This window comes from Dermacentor silvarum, chromosome 7, assembly GCF_013339745.2.
Source record: "Dermacentor silvarum isolate Dsil-2018 chromosome 7, BIME_Dsil_1.4, whole genome shotgun sequence".
Lineage (NCBI taxonomy): Eukaryota > Metazoa > Arthropoda > Arachnida > Ixodida > Ixodidae > Dermacentor > Dermacentor silvarum.
In genome coordinates this window covers 12182878-12204643 of record NC_051160.1, presented here as the reverse complement: position 1 = coordinate 12204643, position 21766 = coordinate 12182878, and positions in this window count along the sequence as shown.

Here is a 21766-nt window from a genome sequence, read left to right as displayed (position 1 = left end):
ATGACGATGACAAGACTCGACCCAAAGGTAGGGAGCCTACATGCAAGCGCTTGCATGTGGGCTCCCTACCCTAAGGTGCTTCGCCCCTAACCATAGCCTAATATATTTTTTAATGCCCGCGCAGTGGATCGGCGGAGGCCGTCCGCTGCCCTCCCCCTTCCTCCTCGATTTACGCCTGCCTTCTCCGCAAGAGGCGCTCGCACCCCACACCCCATACGCACCCCATACGGCAGAAACGCGAGGCGGAGCTCGCGTTCCTGCCGACGCGAGCGGCGTCGCTTGACGCGTTTCGATCTTGGACGCAAGAGGGTATAAATACGGGTCCACCGCTCGGCTACCAGAGTCCGACGAACGCTGTAGGCGCGCTTGCTGTTTTCGCTGTTGCCGAGTTCGCTTGCTTTAGGGGCACAAGTTCGCCCAATAAATTCTGTTCATCGTCGACGCAGTGTTACTTTTTTGTCTACCTGTGTGCCAGGCAGCTCACCGTCATCTACGTGACAATATTTCATGCTGCATTACTTTCGACATACCGATTTGGTTTTCTATCCGCAGTGTGGAATCAGTTGGGGTGCCCTGCGCCCGACAAGATGCCGTACTGCTGCGTACCACGCTGCAAGTCTTCGAGCAAACAACGGACGCCGGGCATATCGTTCCACGATATACCAAGCGATCCGGAACTGCGAGCGAAATGGCTAAACGTCATTTCTCGGGACGACTGGACACCGAATACGACGTCGTGTTACTCGACTGTGTGCAGCCGACACTTCGGTTCCTCCGACTTCAAGGAGGGCTGCAAAATTCGCAAACTCAAAAAAGACGTTGTTCCCAGCATTTTCGAAGAGTATCCTGCGTACTGAAAAATAGAGAGAGAAGCGACGCGTCTGTGAGAAAACGTGAGGCAGCTGCGCCAGTGAACACACCACCGCCGAAACAAAGAGCAGTTGAGAGCCAACTGGAGTCTCCTTCGCTGCCTCTCAATGACTTGCCGTCCGTCGACGTCGCCTCTCAAGACTTATCACTGATGGATTGCTCCGCAACCGAACTGCCGCTACCTCTGGAAAACGGCGCCAGCGAGCGCTGCATCACTACGACCGTGCAGGTGGACAGAGCTGTGCAGGTGTCGTCATTATTCTCGGTTTCGGCAATGGACAAACGAAAGTGGAGACGTAAGGAGCGAGACTTGAACGCGCGAATTGAGCGACTCAAGAACACCGTCGACAAGTACAAACAGGAACTGCAAAAGCTCAAGGAAGAATGCTATGTGTCTGCATTCCTGCAAGTTGTGGAGAAAGCGAAAGAGAAAGACCTGGCTGCTTCAATATTAGTGGAACAAGTTCAGAATTTCGCGAAGAAGAAACCAACGTGGTCTGAAGTGACAGTGCGCCATGCTGTGGTTTTGCGTAACCTCTCGACTCGTGCATACGAACACGTAAGGAGCACAGGTATTCTTCGGCTTCCCTGTCGAAGTACCCTCGAGCGCTTTATGGGCTCAGCACGTGGAGAAGTTGGCATGACCGAACTCGTGAAGCAAAGGCTGTCTGCAGAACTCGCTTCTCATCCCTCGTTGCATGCGAGGGCATGCTCTTTAATTGTAGACGAAATGCGCGTCAAACAACGGCTACTGTATCACAAGCAAAGAGATGCCTTCATCGGCGAAGTGGACTATGGTGTGAACTTCCCCAAAGAAACAACAAATGAGCCTGTGCTGGCCAACTCACTCTTGCGTTTCGTCCTTAACGGCCTTTCAGTTTCGTTCAAAATACCCGTGGCGCGAGAAACTGCACTGGCCGTGAGCTGCACATGCTCATGAGACACATTCTGAAGGAAGTTGAAGAAATAGGATTTTTCGTCGTGCCCATTGTCACAGACAACCACAAGATCAATGTCTTGGCTATGCAACTTCTGTGCAACGGAAGCCTCAAGCATTGCATTGACCACCCTGGCAAACCGAATCGAAAGCGCTTTCTTGCATTCGATCAGTGCCACCTGATCAAAAACGTGCGATCACAGTTTTTGTCCCGTGACATCGGAAAAAGCGGCGAAATATCAGCGAACCACTTCAAGAGCCTCTACAGAATGCAGCAAGGCAGCCTTGTGAAGCCAGTACGATTTTTGACGAGAAAGCACGTATTCCCTACGAATATGGAAAAAATGAACGTGCAGAGAGCAGTGCAAGTTTTTTCTCCTCCCGTGACAGCTGCTATGAAGCTCTTGCAAGAGCAGGCGGGCCACACGTGCGACGCAAGCTTCGCGGGTGTCGGACCGACGGTACAATTTATGGACACCGTGCACCGCTGGTTCGTGCTCATGGACGTGAGTAATTGTACCCAGCACATACATTAGAAGAATGCTGACTGCAAGCAGTTTGAATCTGCAGGCGATGAACGACTAATCTGGCTGGAGACAAGCTTCCTCGACTACCTGGCCGATCTCAAAAGTCAGTGCCTGGCAAAGAACTTTCTAACCAAAGAGACTTATGAGGGTCTTGTGATCACAACTCGTTCGAACGTTGAGTGCATTAGATATCTTCTTGAAGAGATGTCTTTTCACGTCGTTTTGACGAGGAAAATGTCATCGGCCCCAATCGAGTCGTTCTTTGGCTGGCTCAGGAAATCAGCAAGATCAAATGACCAAACGGACGTCCGCGCCGTGCTCACAGGCATTGAGAAAACCCTCAAGACCGGTATCGCATCGGCGTCGAGTACAAGCAACATAATGGCAGCAGAAGAGAGTGATTGCTTGTCAACGCTGCCGCAACAGAAAAACACAAGAGAGCAAACCAGCGAGGAATTCCCTGCACGTAGAGAGCTCATAGAGCGACTAAACCGAGATAAGCCTCTACTTCCCCCTCCAGATGTCGCCGCATTGGCTATGGTTGGTGGCTACCTCGCAAGAGCCGTACGAGAAAACTTCGAATGTGTGGAGTGCTTCGCGCTCTTAACAAAGCCAAACGCCTCGACACCATTGGACTCGCTCATTAAACACCAAGACCGCGGTGGACTTCTTTACCCGTCCGCACAACTTCTAGATGTTCTCTACGCACTACAGAAGTTCGTCGAAGTTCTAGCAAGGAGAAGGCGTATGCATCACCCTCTAAAGGAGGCTGTGAACAATGCTACCGAAATCCTCCGCAAGCACAAAGCTTTGATGTGTTCGAAGCCAGGGCACCAAGAGAATTTGCTCAAATTGCTGCTTACGAAGTTCTTTCGCCAAATATTCACCAATTTCGCTCTGAAAGCGACAGACAAACAAGACGTCGCCAAAGTGTTCGCAATAAAGCCACTGTCACGAAAGACCCTGAAACTGTGAGCTTGATCTCACAGCTGGGGGCCTAAGTGAAAGGTCCAGTTTTCACAATATGTCTCGTGTTGCTTGCTTTCAATGTACTGTGGGGATGGAAAGAAACGCGAACAGTGCGGCACCTACATTCTCTGATATTTCGCATTTCTTTTCGAGTGGTTGCAGCCTGCATGATAACTAGAAGCCACTAGAATAGAACTATTCTACCATCTTTTTATTTCCACCAGGGTCACAGCAGGATGAAAACATCGCGCCGCACTGTTTGCGTTTCTTCCCATCACCCCTGTACATCATGAACAAACACGACTGCAACCTGCGCATTTATTTCACAGCTCCATCTCTAATACGAGCGCAAGTTTCTCTCCACAAGCACGCGCGCAACAAAGTAGTCGCGTCGTCTGCTCTGATGATGATGATGATGATGATTTATTGGCATCCCCTTTGAAACGGGGTGGCGACAAATAGTCACCTAGCCTGCTTGATTTAATCAGGTATACTACACATGTTCTTTATCTAGCATTTTTGTATACCCTCTCATTATCTTTCTTTTTCAAAACTTTAGCTTGTACCGCTGCCTATGATTTTAAGAGATCAGGTCGTATCCATCTTTTCCCTGCTTTTTTTCCACCAGTACTCTAATCGTCTCTTGCTGATCTCTACGGCTGATCTGTTTATGTTTCCTTCCACTTTAAACCCAAGCGCTTCTGGGAGTTGCACGTTACCTACGGTTCTCGCTGGGTGGATCCCGTCGCATTCCATTAGGAAGTGCTGAGTGGTCTCTGGATCTTTACTGCAGTATAGACATGTCTCATCTAGTTCCGAATATTTGTTCCGATATGTTTTCGTCCTTAGGCAACCGGCTCAAGCCTCAAATAGCAAGGCACTGCCCTTTGTGTTATCGTACAGATTTTCCCTTCTACTTTCTTTCTTCTCATTCTTGTAAATCTCCATTGTCCTTTTCGTTTCCATTCTTTGCATCCAATTCACGGTCTCTATTTCTCTCACTTTCTTTCTGATGACCCCTGGTTGTCTATTTACAGTTTCGATTATCCTGTACTTGGTTGCCAACTTCCTTGACCTCTTCCTCCATTCTGTGTCCACGCTTTTCATGTAGAGATACTTGTGCACTTTAGCCGCCCATTTATTTTCATCCATGTTCCTGAGCCTTTCTTCAAAACTAATTTTGCTTTGTGCTTCTCTGACTTCAAAAGAGGTCCAACCCATGTCTCCATGCACTGCCTCATTTGTCGTATTACCGTGTGCTCCCAAAGCCAACCGGCCTACTGATCTTTGGTTAACTTCCAAACCCGCCAATATATCCGATTTTAAGCATATAATGGCATTTGCGAATGTTAGCGCTGGCACCATTACTCTGGGTATGGGGCGGCAGCGCGGCGTGGTGGCGAGCGCATGAACTAGAAGGTACGGGCGGAGCGCCTTGCTCTGCTCGCCACTCGGCGGGCATTAAAAAAAGTTGTCGCAGTTTCACCTGAAAGGCGAAGCATCAATTGCGATAGCAAATTTGTAGAGAGCTATACGTAGTAATGATATTAGCTTTATCAGCTGTATAAACTTGGACATGCAGCAGCACCGGCAACACGCAGAACTGTTGTCGACGCCGTCGGCGTTTTGCCCGCGTTCGCTCAAAATGCGTGCGGCGTTGGTGACTGTTGCCGGAGCCTCTGATATAAATACGCACTTGGTGCCGCAGCTAAACGTCACCCCCCTTCCCTCCCCCCCTCCCCCACGGCCTCTCGCGCGTCGGAAGAAGGCGCGTTTGCTCTACATATATGGTGATTGTAAAGGAGGAAAGAGACGCCTACTTCTGCAGCCCTTAAGCGAGCACGGCGCAGAACGCGCGTTTTTTTTCTCCGCCGTGCGTTCACTCCCCGTGAAAGCGCGCGCCCATCGCTCCCTTTCACTCGCACATACAGCGTTCGGCGATTTGGCGCTGAGCCGTGCTCCCTCAAGGGCTGCAGAAGATAGCGCCAACCTTTCCCTTTCCCTCAAGAACCACTTATCATCATCAGCGACGATTTCATCTCCATTGACGTCATACCGAACCTCACCGCGACGGCGACGGCGACGCCAGAAATCTGCTTTTGAGTGTCCATATAATTGCTATCGCAATAAAATATAGGAGGCTATGCCATAACAAACAAACCAAGCAAGCAAGCAAGCAAGCAATTTGCAGTCTCCCTGACATGCGAAGTTCATGATTACAAATCCAAACCTTTCGAAAAGCTATGATCAGCTTTCTGTGTATTTAGATAAAGGATTTGCTTTTTACATCAATACCTCAATATATATTTTTTTATTTCGCAAGGCTGTGACGCATCTTCAAAGTTGCATGGAAAATTACCATTCTTAAAACCTGGCTAAATTCGATGTTTGCTTGAGACAACATGCAGGCATGAGACGTTACGCCTCGGCTCCAACGATAGCAACTTCGTTTCTTGCATGTTGTATTGCCACATAATTGTCTGCAAATACGCCTTATCGAATCATAACAGCAGTATGAGATCTGCGCCAGCAGTTCATGCAGTGAGTCAACGAAGACGTGGGACAAGGTGTGCCATCGTGCTGCTTGGCATCACACTGGTCACGTGACCTGGGAGTGAGAGGGGGCAAGAGTTAGACAGCCGCGCCGCGCCGAAAAGGGGGCGAATGAGTCAGACAGTCTAGGGATCCTACATGCAAGCGCTGCTTGCATGTAGGATCCCTAAGACAGTCAAAAGTACATGCAAGCGCTGCTTGCATGTACTTTTGACTTATGCATGTAGGCTCCCTGAGACAGTCAATGAGCGTTTGCGAAAAGTAAGTCAGTGAGAGGCTCGGTGGGGCATAAGCTACCCGATGTGAGCGCCAGCGAGAGCTTGCGCGGTAACGAGCCCGCCGTCGCAGAGCCAACCCCGAAGTCCGCCGTCACGGCCGTCATGGCTAACGCCTTCATGCTGCGGAAGAGTTCCCGTTGCAGTGGTCGGGGATTTCAACATCAACGTTTTACAGGAGAACCGGATTGTACAGTACATGCGTGCGATGTTTTAGCAGCGCGTGGGGCAAGCAGCCAACGACGATTAGGGGCTCCTGCGTTGACTTGGTTTTCGTGAACGGGACTGACCTGCAGCCGATACGTGCGACGCTCGCTGTATACCACAGCGATCATAAAACTTTGGTCAAGAGGTGTAAGCGGTGACAATGGCGTCAGGAGTCCAAGATACACCCGGCAACACAAGCTGCAATTGCGAGGCAAGACCAAGCAACGCAAACAGAACGCCCCAATAACGAATGCGGTACAATGCAAACTTCAAGAAAGTTGCAGCCAGTGTTCCGACGTTGTGAAAGCGGAAAGAACAGCTCCGCTGTTCCAACAGTTTTCACAGAGTGGAACTGGCCGTAGGTTCTTTTCTTTTTTCGTTCTGGTTTTGGTTTCGTTCCACTGAAAAAAGTGGAACGAAACTGTTCTGTTCTGCTCCGGAACGACAAAATATATGAACGAAAGAAGTATTGCATCGGATCTGGTGTTTAATAAATCAAATTAATAATTTAATAAGAAGTGCAGGCCCACGTACAAAAACAAAAACATTTTAATTTCGACGTTTCGGCCGGGGAAGAGAAGAAGAAAAGATACCTGGTCTATGACCACAGGCCACGTGTACCTTTAGTGACGTCATGCATACCAACACGTACATTGACTCATGTCAAACTTAACGGAAATGGGGAGAGAGAGAGACATTCCCGTGACTAAAAACTTCGGGCGAATATACAGTGGCGCCGTAATGTGACTCCAAGCCTGCGCGTGCATAAAATAACGTAAAAATATTTTTGATTGATAGGTAATCAAGGGAGGAACGACGCAGCCAATTTCAAAGGTGTGCGGTACAAAGCGTATGCAAAGGTGCTGAGGGATGGCAGCTGCCTGGAGAGTGTTTCTTTTCTTTTTTGTTTGAGGTTGCTGCAACTTTTGTATGACCACGAAGACGGTCAGTGCACCCTCACCTAGTTATGGGATACGCGTACTGTGACATCCACTCACCTCTGAATTCCGCGAACTGCGTTCTATGGTATTCTTTGTACAAGTGACATTCTTTGTATTCGCGGGCAAGTTGTTTCTTATACAAATTCTATGTGCGTATCGAAAAATAAAAATATATAAATGAAATAAAATAAAGGATAAATGAAAGATTCTGCGACAAGGTGAAGTATAGTAATCATCAACACAACCGAAGGGCGAGAAGAATTTGTAACTAATGACCGTTAGGAAATGCATAAGGCAACCAGGAAAAATGTTAATTGGAGCACCAAACAAGTGATATTGTTTGTGTTGGCGGGTAAGCAGTTCTTTTATACCAAGAATATGGGCGTGTATGAAAAATAAAGTAAAAGATGAATGAAAATTATAACAAAATGAAGTAATTAACATAACAGAAGGGTGAGTAGAATTTCTAATAAGTGAGACGGAAATATACACATCACTTCATAAGTATATGCCATATTGCATAGGTCGTATATAGTCGTTAGGAAATGCATAAAGCAACCAGGAAAAATATTCATTGGTGCATCAAACATGCCAAAAAATGCCTTTTATTCGTGAGACATGCATTTCGGCCTACCTGTGCTTTCATTTATTTCTTTTGAAAGTGAGCTGAACTTGTGTAATAGAAATGACTCCCAAGCTTCTCTCTCGTAGTAAGTGGGGAATCCTGATTTTAAAATAGTGGCCTTGAATTTTTCGAAAGGATGGCCTAGTGTGTTCACATGTTTTGAGAGGGGGAGCTGCGGTATAGATTTCACATGTGATTTGTGATTATTAAAGCGTAGCCTAAGAGGGGTGTCCGTTTGTCCGATGTATTGTGCGCGACAAACGGTGCATTCGAGGAGATATACAACGTTGCAAGTGTCGCAGTTGTAATCCCCTTGGATTTTGAATGAAAATGAAGACGCGGTGCTTTTGGCCACATTAGCGGTATTCATCATGGGGCAGAGCCGGCATCGAGATTTTCCGCATGGTGCGCAGCCTTTGAAGTTATCTGTTGGAGGAGGTGACAACGTCTCTGAGGTTAATTGGTGGCCCGTCTGTATACCACCCGCGGAGGTTCAGGAACAATTTGGCGCATTTTCTCGGTCTGTAAGAGTACCGTATGATGTTTCCAGAGGATACGGTGTATGTTAGGATTTGATACTGAATATGTGCACGAGGATAAGGTTAGTCCGCGAATCTGGGCGAGCTGGCTTGCTGTTGATGAGCGCGCGGCGATCAAGGTTGTCTGCTTTTTAATTGCGTCGCTAATAACTAAGGGAGGATAACGCTGCCGTAGTAAGTCGTTACGTAGTTGTTCTCAGTTCGATGTAAAGTCTTCTTTTTTAGTGCATATCAGCTTGAAACTAAGAGCTTGGCTGTACGGGATTGCTGTTTTGCAATGTTTTACATGGCTACTGTGGAAATGCAAGTATTGGGGCTTATCAGTTGGTTTTTTGTAGACTGATGTGATAAGCTTGTTGTTGTGCACACTTACACTAACATCCAGAAAAGTGATTATGCGGAGCTGAATATGTATGGGAGAATGAGATGGTTGGATGGACAGCACTGAACCGCGAAATGAACTTCAACAACTCTTCCTCGCCATGAAACCAGCTTAGAAAAATGTCGTCAATGAACCTTTCGTAATACATTGGTTTTAGCGCGCAGCTCTCAAGAAACTCTCATTGCAGTATGCCCAGGAATATGTTGGCGTAGTTTGGACATATTTTAGTATCCATTGATGTGCCGTTGAATTGCACGAAGTGTTTTCCACTAAATTCAAAATTATTTAGCTCTAATACCAATTTTAATAGGGTTTGGAAAGTTTGACAATCAATGGGTTTTTCAAACAGCGACTCTGAAAATGCATGTAGAACTGCGCGAATCCCATCCGTATGCGGTATATTTGTATACAGGGATACAATATCCAGAGTCACTAAGGGGCGGCCTGTGGGAATACAAAGGTCAATTATTTCCGATAGGAAGTGAGTGGTGTCTTTTATGTAAGAAGCGAATGAAGGCGGAATCCCTTGAATTAGGCCATCTACGTAACTCGAAATTTTTTTTCTGTTATGGTTCCAATTCCAGAGACAATGGGTCGGCCGGGATTATGTTATGTAATTTTGGTAGAAGATAAAACCTGCCTGCGGTCGAGCTTAGAGGAAGCAGTGCTTTATCAACGGCATCGTGAATCTTTTTTTTTTTCTTCTAGAAGCTCACTTAGGGTCCTCCGAACGACTTCTTTAGATACTAAAGGGGGGGATGTGTCTACCTGTTTGTAAAAGAATTTGTTCCCAAGCTGGCGATCGGCTTCTTTAATGTAGTCCTCTGTATTCATAATTACGATGGCGCCACCCGGCCGAAACGTTGACAGTGAAATGTCTGTGTTCGTCTATGTGCGCCTGCACTTCTTTTAATATATATATATATATATATATATATATATATATATATATATATATATATATATATATATAATTTATATACATATATGCTATGATGCGAGACCGCTCTTCGCATAAAGCGAACTTGAACGATAAAGCTTCGGCAACAAAGCGTTGTACCCGCAGAAAACGAAACGATGAGCTCTTGATGAGCTCTTGAGTGCGCAAGACCTGGGATTTGCTATGATGCCGATCTGCTAGTGCACCGAGCGGCAGTCTTAGATTAGTGGAGCGCTCGACTGGCTGTCGCTGCCCGGGATACGCGCTTATGCGGACCCCTGAGATACGCGCGGGGGGAGGGTAGGGAGGAGGAATCTAATACGTGATCGATTTTGTACGCTTTGCAGGTGCAGTTTAGAGATGTCGCATGTTATTTATGGCTCATCAACACAGTTGAAAATTGCATGTTTCCATTTTACAAAGTTCTTGCATTATGCAAAATAGCAGGTAAACTTACTGATGGCTTAAGTGAAAATCTCGGCCGGCTGCAGTCGGTAGCTTTTACACGTTCTTTTAAGTGCAACGAATTTTATCCTATTGGGTGCGGCGGAGGCTGAGAAAAACACTTTTTTCCCGTACTCATGTATTGAAATAACGACGCTCGTCTTGGGACCGGAGCTGCGCGGGTTCGGATCCCGCCTCGGCAAGACAGTTTATTTCTTCATAGTTTCTTGATACGAACCACAAATTACGGCTGGTTTAAACAGCTTCGCTGTTAAAAGAAGGAGGGATACGCCTATGCAATGTTCGTCTCTAAAGCCTCTATTTCAGCCAATCTTTTGGCAAATAGCCCAAAACTTCGCAGATGGATTTTCATAGCAGGCTGAAGTGGGATGACAATATACGAAACCGTCGCCCAAGTTCTTTCATTGAACGGTTCGTTCTTAACTTCGTCGCACTTCTCACGCATACACCCGCACGGAACACGAAAAGGCAACACGACCACTTGTGAGTCACAGCAATGAGTTTTAGTATTCTAGTAGATTAAATTAGGCCGCATTTTCACTCTGTCCCCTGTACTGGTCATGCGCATGAGACCACAGCCAAATTTCAAATGAACAGAATCGCATACAAGGAACTTCAAAGTATAAACTGTGTTAATGCGTTAAATGCGGCATGCACGAACCGGAAGGTGTTCACAACGAGTGCGCTCTTCTATTTGTCAGTGCTTAGCTCCATGCCTCTTCGGACACGCACCGGCAAGCGGAGTGATCACTCAAGTGTCATTAACAAAGGCGCATGAAAGAGCCTGAGACAGTCACAACAAGAACCCAAGTTGTCTTTCCTGCAGTGGCTGCTCTCAGTTGACCGGTATCGCTTCATCGTCACCCCTATATGTATAGCGTCTGCGTCCGCACTGTCGAACTATAGCTTTTAATCTCTTTTTAAAATCTTTCAAACTTTCCAGGATGGCCACGTGTCGTGTTCGGTGTCGAGACCCCCTAAAGCTATCGATGCATGGGAAAAAAAGGCCGTGTCTTCGGGTTCTCTTCGTATATATTCTCTGTTTGCTTTGCTCTCGATAGCGTGCGATGGCTGTCGTTCGCTTTGTAAAGGCACGGGGAGGGGTTGGATGCGCTTCGGCGAAACGGAGGCAAGCGGGACGCGTTGTTCCCGTTTTGCAACTTGCCCTTCGGTTCGTGTTACCATTTTAAAAGTCATTAGAGCCGTTTGTGCTGCGCTACCCTCAACCCCGGACTGCATTGTGGTCTGCTTCTACGCTCACTCGTTCGATGTAGCTTTTTGTTTAGCAAAGGGGCAGTCGCAAGGAAAGAACAGGATCGGGGTCCGCATATAGCAGAAGCGTTTAACATTATTTACGCGCAGTAGATGAGGTTCACATCGCACTTACCAGAAAACAACTTGTTGTTGATCAACTCGTGTGCCGCCAAATTACCATGGACACTACTCATGTGCGGGCTCGTCCACTCATAGCGTGAAAACGCGAACGCGTGGCCACGCTCCTGCTTTTCAAAGCAAACCTGCTTTTCTTTTTCTGCAGTCTATAGATAGTCCAGTAGAATATACAGCCTTCGGAACTTCGCGGAATATAGTTTCAGATAAATTGTGTTCACTTTCGCCAAACCAAACTGAATGCTTTATGCCAAATTTCTTGTTAGCACATTTCTTTTTTCTTTTTTTTTTCTTATTCCGGAAACTAGAGATCACCGTAGTTCAATTCCTTTTAACTCCTTGGAATGCTCAGAATTGGACCAGTCCCACTTTTGGAGTGGCTGAGCTGATCCATTCCACTCCTTCAATTCAAATAAATAAAGCGCTTTTTTTTCTATAATTGTTTACTATTTGGCCTGGCGTGCCTAACATGCACAGGCGCTTTCTCTTAGGTTATGAAGGAGGTGCTATTCGAGAAAATATTCCGAAATGTAATAAATTGACCAACTGTAACTTTGTATAATTGGCAGATTTACCGGTTTTGCAGTCTCGATAAAAGTCAACGTTCAGCTCTCAGGACTAAGTGTCCATTTGATTTCCATTCCGTAATATCTGGCTTCCGTTCCATTCCCCATTCCACCAGCCCAATTGGTGTCATCATTCCATTGCCTACCTGCCTTTCCTCGCTCTCTCTTTGTGTCCCTCTACATCACCTGTTCAACTGTTCTTTCTGTTAATCTCAGCTACAGTATGTCACCTGCCCTCGTTTGTTACTTAGTCCAAATTGACCTCTTCCTGTCTCTTTTAACCTCTTCTCTTTTTCTTTTTTCTTTCCGTCTCTACTTACGCAACGCAATACCCTGCTTCCGGACTGGAAAAGCAAAAGGCACGGTGCTTCCTGACTTTGTGTTTGGACAGAATGGGCCGTGTGCTTGTGTGGCAGGGCGGAAGGGGGGGGGGGATGTTGGATTGTACGGGGAGGAGGCGTGCATTGAAGGAGAGCGGGAACCGTCACTGGCGCGTGTTTGACACAATTCGACCCCGCGTTTGGTTCCTGATCTCTGACGTTGGCTCGTAATGCACTCGACGCCCCGAGTGGGCCACCATGTTGGTTGTTCCCGAACGCCTCGAGCGGCCCACCCTCATCGTCGATTTATTGTTACGCGGTGCAGCCGCCGCTTCAAAAAAGTCAATTTGAAAAGTCGGAAGGGTACAGCACACGGAATGTGAGATAGATTGTTAGGAGTGTCTAAAGAAAATTAAAGAAAAAATTCTGTTTTCGAATGGAACGTGTGACTTTGCCGGTGGGAAAGAAGCCAGGAAATAACGAACGAGATTGGATCTGTGGGAACCAGCTAGTGTTCAAGAACATGCTAGGTGATAGACTTTTCATAGGAATAAAAAAACAAAGCACGAGCCTTTGTGCAATAAATCGAATGCCTGTACTAGAATAGCATAAAGGGGTTCTATCAATCGATGATTATTTATCGACACCACCATGAATTCTTCAACGTCATGGGGATCTGTGAATTCGACATTATGAGGGTTACATTACAAATGCTCCGTTATCTTTCTTTCTCCTGAATTATTTAATTAATAATAATCAGTTGTCTAGCCTAATATTAATCATTTCGTGGCCATTATGTGAATAGGTGGTTTCTAGAGCCCATTATGCATTCGACTTTCACGTAATCTCTGTGCACTATCGCATTAGTTTTTTTTTTTTTCCTCAAATAACGAATGGTAGCACTTACTCACCAAGCTGCTTTTTAGCACCTAATTTCTGACTCATATGTTATTACACAATCTTCAGAGCACACTTGAAAAAAATATCAGTTTCACTGGAGTTCCGTTATATTCATCGTGACCCCTTAGTGTTTTAAAATATTCTCTTGGAATGTGAACAGAAAAGAGAAATAAGTTTGAAAAAAGCCCGCGCGGCCTCGATCGCCCTTGAGCACCGTCGCAGTATAGCACAGCTCCATGATGTTACGCGTAGCTCGTCTTTGTGTTGAAAATTTGCCTCATCATTTCTCGTAATAGATGTCATCATTATCATCAGACGCATCTTTCCTGTTGTCCCCTATACCGCAAGAAAGCTTCTCCCACTCATATCCACTTATCATACGTCAGTCGGCTTCGCCTTGTGTCTGAAGGCTTCTTGATCTTAATGATTCTTGTCGACAATAAAGCGTTGCACGTTGCACCATTATTCCTTGCCTAGCTAAGCGCAACAAAACTTACCAGGCAAATTTTATTGGAACCTTATCAAGCACTCACGTTCAGCGATTCTTTGCTTCTCATTGTACCTGGCCAAACGTTCAAGCAGCACTGTGCCTGGAAATGTGTCACGTTTTTATCAGGTACTTTGCTGTGCAGTGCGTTAATTGGCCCATGAACAGTTTTCGCCATCTATATAAATTTTACCTTCCGAGAAAACTTACGCTAGCATACCTTGCTGAAAACTCTCTGCCCATGCTTTCCGCATCAGAATGGCTGACAGTGCTAATTTTGTCGACTGCGGCAACGAGAGAAAGTACGACATTACAATTTAGTTTAAATTTGTAAATCATTTTAAATGACCAAAAAGCGCGAATAGATATAACCAGGAAAACGTACTTACAATTAAGAAATAAGAACTCCAGCAATTTGAAAACATTGCTGCTTCGACATTAGGCCAACATTGTGCGCTTGTTGACATAGGTGTCTGCTTACAATATTTCTACAATCGTCTGCTGCTGCTTGAACCTCTGCAGGAGGCGTAGTGCCATGCTGTATATAAATGTACCAATGCGTATAGGTTTTCGAGTAGGACGCAGTATGACCGAGAGGGCAGTCCTTTAATGTAACTGGATGGGGTTTCCGAAAAAAGGAAAACAATGTCACTAAAATCAAGAATTAGATTGCTTGATGAATTAAAGCGATTTTTCAGCCAATGGATGGAAAACGATTATGAAAGAAAATGTAATTCAGAATCGCGGAGAGAGGCGTTACTCTTGAATTGGATATAAAATGGATTAATGTTGACGATATCAAAAAGGAGAAGAGGAAATCATATGCGGTTGTCTTTAGAGTATGTCAAGGAAGTCGTGGGATTCATTTCACAGAAACTCGTATCAATTATAAGCAGTTCATCGTGTCAGTTACAAGTGAACTATAAGCAGACGTTTTCGCAGAAGCAAGCTATTTGCGAGAGACGAAGCTTATGCGACGAGGACAAGGCGTCCACAATGAACGCGTTGCTCGCGGAGATGTTTTTTGCAAGTCACCTATGAGCTTCCTTCTCTCTCGCTGTATCGTAGCCAGATGCCGCAGGCATACAGCACACACCTAGTTGAAGCGTCCCGGTGATCCCTCTTCCGTATGAAGCCTATATCTAGAGTAAGACAGCAGTGAAGCGGGAGGTGAAATGACGCGAACGAAGGGCGTGTAGAGAGGTCACGCATGCAGATTTTGCGCACGCATCACGTGGGCGGGATAAGTGACTCTCTGTCACGCGAAATTATGGCGTGTCGTCGAACATCGAACGTGGCACAGCATACGGTTCTCGTGGGCGACATTGCGGTTCGCCATAGAGCACCTCTTTTTCCTTTCTGTGTTCCACCAGGCAGAACAATAAAGGTAAAAAGAAAGCATTTGAAAGCTGCGTGAAGAGCTGACAAAAAAAAAGAGAGAGAAAGAAACCCTGTGAGGCAGATGAAACAACATACGGTCTGCACCCTGCCCACTCTATGGGTATCGAGGCCAATTGGCTAACTGCACTCGCCCGCTCTCCTTTTTTGCATGCCTTACGGCGTCCGCTGGTCAGGTCACTCTAGAATGAAAACGTGATGGAGAGAAAGAAGTTAGATTTTGCACTTTCTGAGAGCCAAATGACGCGAAATTAGCTTTACAGCAACCATTGACTCAAAAACAATAAGGGCGTCATTGAGCTGTTCCAGGATGAAAGCTGAGAGCGAGAGAGAACGGGAGAGATATGAAAAAGGGAGGGCAAATAATTTAACCGCAAAAAAAAAACTGTTTATTATCCCTCAATAAGGGAATGGTAATAGGCGATAAAAAGTTCGCACCAATCTGGGATGATAAGGAGGCTGTTTTTGTGAACACGACCAACAGCATGCGAGAATAACTCGTTAGTGCTGCTTCCGTTGCAGAACATTACTACACCAAAATCTTCTTTTTCCGCGGCAAGTTTGTGTCGCCTCCTTCTTTTTCTCTGCTCAGTGGCTAAGGCGTTCTGCTGTTGAGCACGAGGTCGCGGGATCGTATCCCGTTGCATCTTCGACGCTGAAATCTTATTTCTTATTCGTGGGGTTTTACGTACCAAAACCAGTTCTGATTATGAGGCACGCCGTTGTGGAGGGCTCCGGATTAATTTCGACCACCTAGGGTTCTTTAACGTGCACTACAACGCAAGCACACGGGCGTTCCTACATTTCGCCTCCATCGAAATGCGGCCGCCACGGCCGTGATTCGATCCCACAACCTCGTGCTCAGCAGCGCAACGCCTTAGCTAACTGAACCACCGTGGCGGGTAGACATTGAAATCGACGTCGCTGTCACCGTTATGACACAGTCCTGATCGCTGTCATACGTTTTTCCTCGCATTGCCAATGGTGTCTTCTTTCTTGACGTTGTTGTTGGGGACACAAGCTAGCGCTTTCTCGAAGGATCGATGTCATGAGATAGATTACCTAACTGTATATCGTTTGGTGTGCTGCTTGTTATGGGGCCTTGCTTCGTGGCTAAAATTATTTTGCTTTATTACCTTCAAATGCTACCTCAAATTGCAATTGTTATCTCAGCACTTTAACGGGCGCTTCAATTTTGTCTCCTCGGAATTTTGCCTTCCGTCCTTATTTATTACTTTTTTTTTATAGTGCTTGGACAGCGAAGTCGATGAATTAAGCTGTATAGATAAATTACACCAATAGAATAGCAATATATATTATATATAATATAATATATGCAGAATGCTTGGCAAGTCAGGGCATTGCAAAAAGGAAGGACTGGTGATGCCGCCATGAAGCTTACGCACTCGCTTACAGCGACGTGACAGATTTTGGCACCGTCTTCTCTGGTTGATTTGACTGGGCTGCATTCATGACGCGTGAGGTTTAATGGAGTAAGGGCCATGTCTACGCAAAGAGCGCCAAGCAAGGACTACGTTGCATTTCGAAGAAGCCAATGACTCAACCCAACCAGCTCATGAAACTCTTTTTCCTCATGCACACCACAAATACGATTTTAAAGAAATGCATTGAAACCCATGACTCATTGCAAGATTTTGTCGCAATTAAAACTGAGAGAAGAGAGAGAAGAATAATCCCTTTGAAGTGCAATTTCTCCTGTAAAAAGTTTGTATTTCTGCTAAATGAATCATAACGGTGGTTTCAAAGAATGCGTTACCAGCCTAAGGATGTTTAGTGCCATTTTCTATAGCGTCTCTTTGATGATTTACCCCATATACTGGCACCGTTTACAGTTTCTCTTTTTCTACAGCCATATTGCACTAACGCGAGACATCTTTTTTTCTGTCCGTTGTGGCAGGGAAAACTCTTCAAGAGAGCTTGTTCAGCCCTAATTGGAATGGCTGACAATACAGCATTTGACGTTCGCGGCTGCGAAGGTAACACATGTTGTGCCACTATCCTCAATTTCGTATGCAACCACAATCAATGTCCAATGCATTGCGGCAACTAAACAATCGCTCACTATCTGTGCAGAGGTGACTGGAGACCGTAGAAAATTTAGTGCTAAAACCAGAGAAAGACCAAGGGGGGACAACACACCACATGTTCTCTCCATTCGTCTATATTTCCGCTATATTTTCGACATGAATCAATACCAACTTGCTCAGTTCGCCCTCCTTATTATCTTCTGGAACACTGTCCCCACTGATCTACGGCCCAGAAAGCAGCGAAGGCACTTGAGTGCATTTCGAAAACGACCGGCTTGCGCGAATGCCTTTGAGAGCATGTTGCTGTCCGCGCATGCGCACATGTTAACCACCTTCTTCTCGCTCTCTTCTATGTATTCTTCTGTTGCACTTTCCAACGAGGGGTCTTCAACCAGACACCTTCCTGATTAACATGCCTGCCTTCTCTCTTTTTTTTTCTCTCCTCTTTTTCTTGCTTCTTCTTACGGAACAGCCCCTGAAATTTAGAGCGTGACGTGACTAGTGGCCACGCCACGTGATCTCGATGTTGCGTGCACACCACACCCCTGGCGGCGACGTAGGCCTCGCGTCATGCGTGGAGCAGCTCCAAACGAGGACTTTTAGTATATATGTATCCATAGCAGAAGCAATGTTTGCCATCGTGTCACGTGTGACGGAGCATCGCGTTCAGGCTGCTCTTGTCGCATTTTCGGACACGCGTACGTCCGAGCGGCGCTACTGAAAACAGCGCGTACACATTTTATCCAAAACGCGCAGAAGAGTGACCGTGATAGGTTTTGGAGACCGTTGGAAGATTAAACACACCTTCTCGTGCCATATGTGTGAAGATTTAGCGGAACGTTTCAAGGTGTGAATGTGTGTACGTTTCTCGTTTGTTGACTTTGTGCCTCAAATCGGCCCTAATGGCCAATGTCGTTACGCGTACTTTCTGCGGAAATGGCATGCATGTTGGCGCCGGAAGCTTCTCAGCTGCTGCTTAGATGCAATGGCCAATCGTGTTTGTATTCTGCAAACAGAATCCAGTAACATTTTTTTGCTGTAGTCAGCATATATATATACGGCCGCAATGATCTGATTGCTCTTTTGTATTAATATTTTTTTTACTTTACTTTACCGCATTGCAGTCGCGACAAACATGTGTGCACGAACAGCATCACATACTTGTTAAAAAGGTTGTTATGATTCAACGCATGAATCAACGCACTGTCAGAGGTTGAAGGAGTCATGGCTGTTTGCACATCTTTGTCACGTAGGAGCCTATCAAACGAAGATATAAGGCCACCGGAACCTAGAATTGAAATTTTTCTTTATAGTCATTAATGTAGTCAACACCACTGCAGAACTACGACTGCTCTAAGAGATATCCTGTTACTACACATTTGCGTACAAAATCGATCATTTTGCGCTCTAAATCTAAATGACAAGCTCTGCAAAATTTCAATCAGTAACCGTTCTTTGGGCAACTGTCGGAAAACACCAAACTTCCTTGAATAACTACATGAGAATTCAGCCCGAACAGATGGCTTTATTTTGAAACAATACAAATTTAGCTACATAGAGGAGAAAATAGCGTGCTTACCGATGCTTAGTCGAAATGCGTAAGTGGTGCATTGTAAGATAACAGATGCTGCTAGCAAGGGGGCGAACGGCTCATCTCCTGAGCCAAATGCGGCTTACTTATCGATGCAAGCCTGGCAAATTAGGAGCGGCGTGCGAGATCTCTATCGTGCACGCGCCAGTGGCTTCCCCTCGCATGTTTTCTATCGGCGCCATCCAGGTAGCTTGTAGCGCGCTTACTACTACGCTTCGCCGGACGCATCACAGCTGGACCATCGATGACCTCAGCACGTGCGTGACCTGTGGAGGTCGACCCGATTAAATAGACGATCGGTGGGTGGTGTCCATAGCAGTTTCGAAGTGGTGCCAGCGTCTGTGTATGTGTGGTGAGCAAAGGCACGAAGTTTTTCTGATTTGTCTATCGATACTTTTTTATAATAAAGGTCGCCTCCACTACCACCCAAACAAACCAACATGTGTGCGGTTGTCACTGTGTAATGTGTTAGATGTTTGTAGAGAAATTTTGTGTTTCGTGCATCTGTGCACACTTCGGGCCACAGTACCTGTTCTGAAATCTGCTTTAAATTTACGTGGAAGGTTCTTGGAGCAGTACCATGCTATTGGATCACGGAACTGCGCTGGCAGTTCCTTGTGTGCAACAAAGGCACCCTTAGTTTTTCTCCAGCACATTTGCCTGAACCACATATTTTAGTTGCTTGTTGTCGTTGCCCGGTTAAAATACATTTGCGTAAAACATTTCCGGCATCAAATAAGGCATGTAGCTATATTTATTCCCCATTAGGCTACGCCAGATCCATAAACCACCGGTAAAGAAAGCACAGAAAAGTGTTCAAGGACACGCTCAGCACAGTTTTGCGTAGCTACGGACCAATATAAATGAACAATGTAAACATTGCAGGTTTAAAATAACAATAGCAACCCCACCCTTGAGCACGAATAATGCACACAAAGAGAGAATTTCAAAGGCACAGGTTGACCACAGCGCTAAAGACACAAACCGCGAATGCTAACCCAAACCCGCATCTCAAACAAGCTGACATAGCAGGTCCACACTCAACTATTGAGTAATGTCCACTCTTACTAATGATAAAGCAAATAATGCAGAAACATTTGTGCATCTCCCGTGCAAAAGGAAAAAGAAAGAAACAAAATACTGATACGGCACATTAAGCAAACCCGGTACATGTAGAGGTAGTGCGCTATGCATGAGCAGGCATTCTTTACTCTAGTCGGCTGTGAAATGCTGATTGGGAGCTTTCCCATAACACAGGACAATTTTATACACTAGAGCAGCGCATTCAGCACAAGAGTCAAGTGTGTAGCGACACTTCACCGCTACAAACTCTTCCGAATGAATGGATGCATACGAATTTCCCCTTCGGAAAGAGATGCCCTCAAGGGCTACCAAGCGTGTCGACTTTTTTTCTATTTTCGCTTGCCTATTTCTCTACACCACGGACACTTTCGTGTGAGCAACCATGAAATGTTTAAGAACCTCTAGGCATTATGCTAAACTAAGTACAAAAATTTAATGCAATGGAAGTGCAGCTTAAGTGAAAAACCTGGTGTCTAAACATCCAGGGCACTATACCGGTATCGAGCGACGGCTGCCCTCTGGTAGCTACAACAGCGCCTTTTCAGTTGCAAATAGGGCTGCGTTTGCAGCTTTTACATAACTTCAACAACGGTGCGGCTTGATCACGTTGAGTTGAGAGGTGAGAGATCAAGATGGCCAACGTGTGTATGTGCGGCGGGGAGAGGGGGAGGGGAGGAGACCGGGAGGAGTGTCACGTGGGAAGAGGGGAGGCATGGTTTTGTTCCCACAGGGTCGGGGGAACGTTCCCTTTTGTGCTTCCCAGTTAGTTCGTTTCACTCGTTATTGAAGTGGCGGCTGATTTCTTCGTGCGCAGCTTGGAGGGGTGTTTGAATGCTGTAGCTCACTCTTTTTTTTTTTTTTTTGCTTTAGTGAGATTCCACTGCACTCTTCACGGGAAAGCCGCCGACCACTCTGAACGGCGTGAGCCAATGAAAGAAAAAAAATCTCGAGTGCATAAACAATACCTGTAAAGCCAAGGCACGAGATAAGTGGTGACTGAGGGACACCTACATTGTGCGCCGGGCATGCTCAACTTCAAAGAAATAAACTGTGTTGGAAGGGAAGGGGGGGGGGGGGGTTGCGGAGAAATACTCAACGCAATTCTACTCTACACATGGTAACTTCTATAAAAGGAACCTTCTCACATTTATATAGGCCATTAATGTTTACTATCATAATCAGCCTATATTTATGTCCACTGCAGGACGAAGGCCTCTCCCTGTGATCTCCAATTACCCCTGTCTTGCGCTAGCTGATTCCAACTTGCGCCTGCAAATTTTCTAACTTCATCACCCTACCGAGTTTTCTGCCGTCCTTGACTACGCTTCCCCTTTCTTGGTATCCATTCTGTAACTCTAATGGTCCACCGGTTATCCATCCTGCGCACTACGTGGCCAGCCCAGCTCCTTTTTTTCCCTCTTAATGTCAACTAGAATATCGGCTATCCCCGTTTGCTCTCTGACCCACATCGCTCTCTTCCTGTCTCTTAACGCTAGCCCTAACATTTTTCGTTCCATCGATCTTTGTGGTGTCCTTAACTTGCTATCAAGCTTCTTAACCTCCAAGTTTCTGCCCCATATGTTAGCACCGGTAGAATGCAATGATTGTACACTTTTCAACGACAGTGGTAAGCTCCCAGTGAGGATTTGGCCCGGCCTGCCGTTTGCACTCCAACCCAATTTTATTCTGCTATAAATTTCTTTATCATGATCATGACTAAGCTTCAACAAAATCACTCCGTCACTAGAACAGGA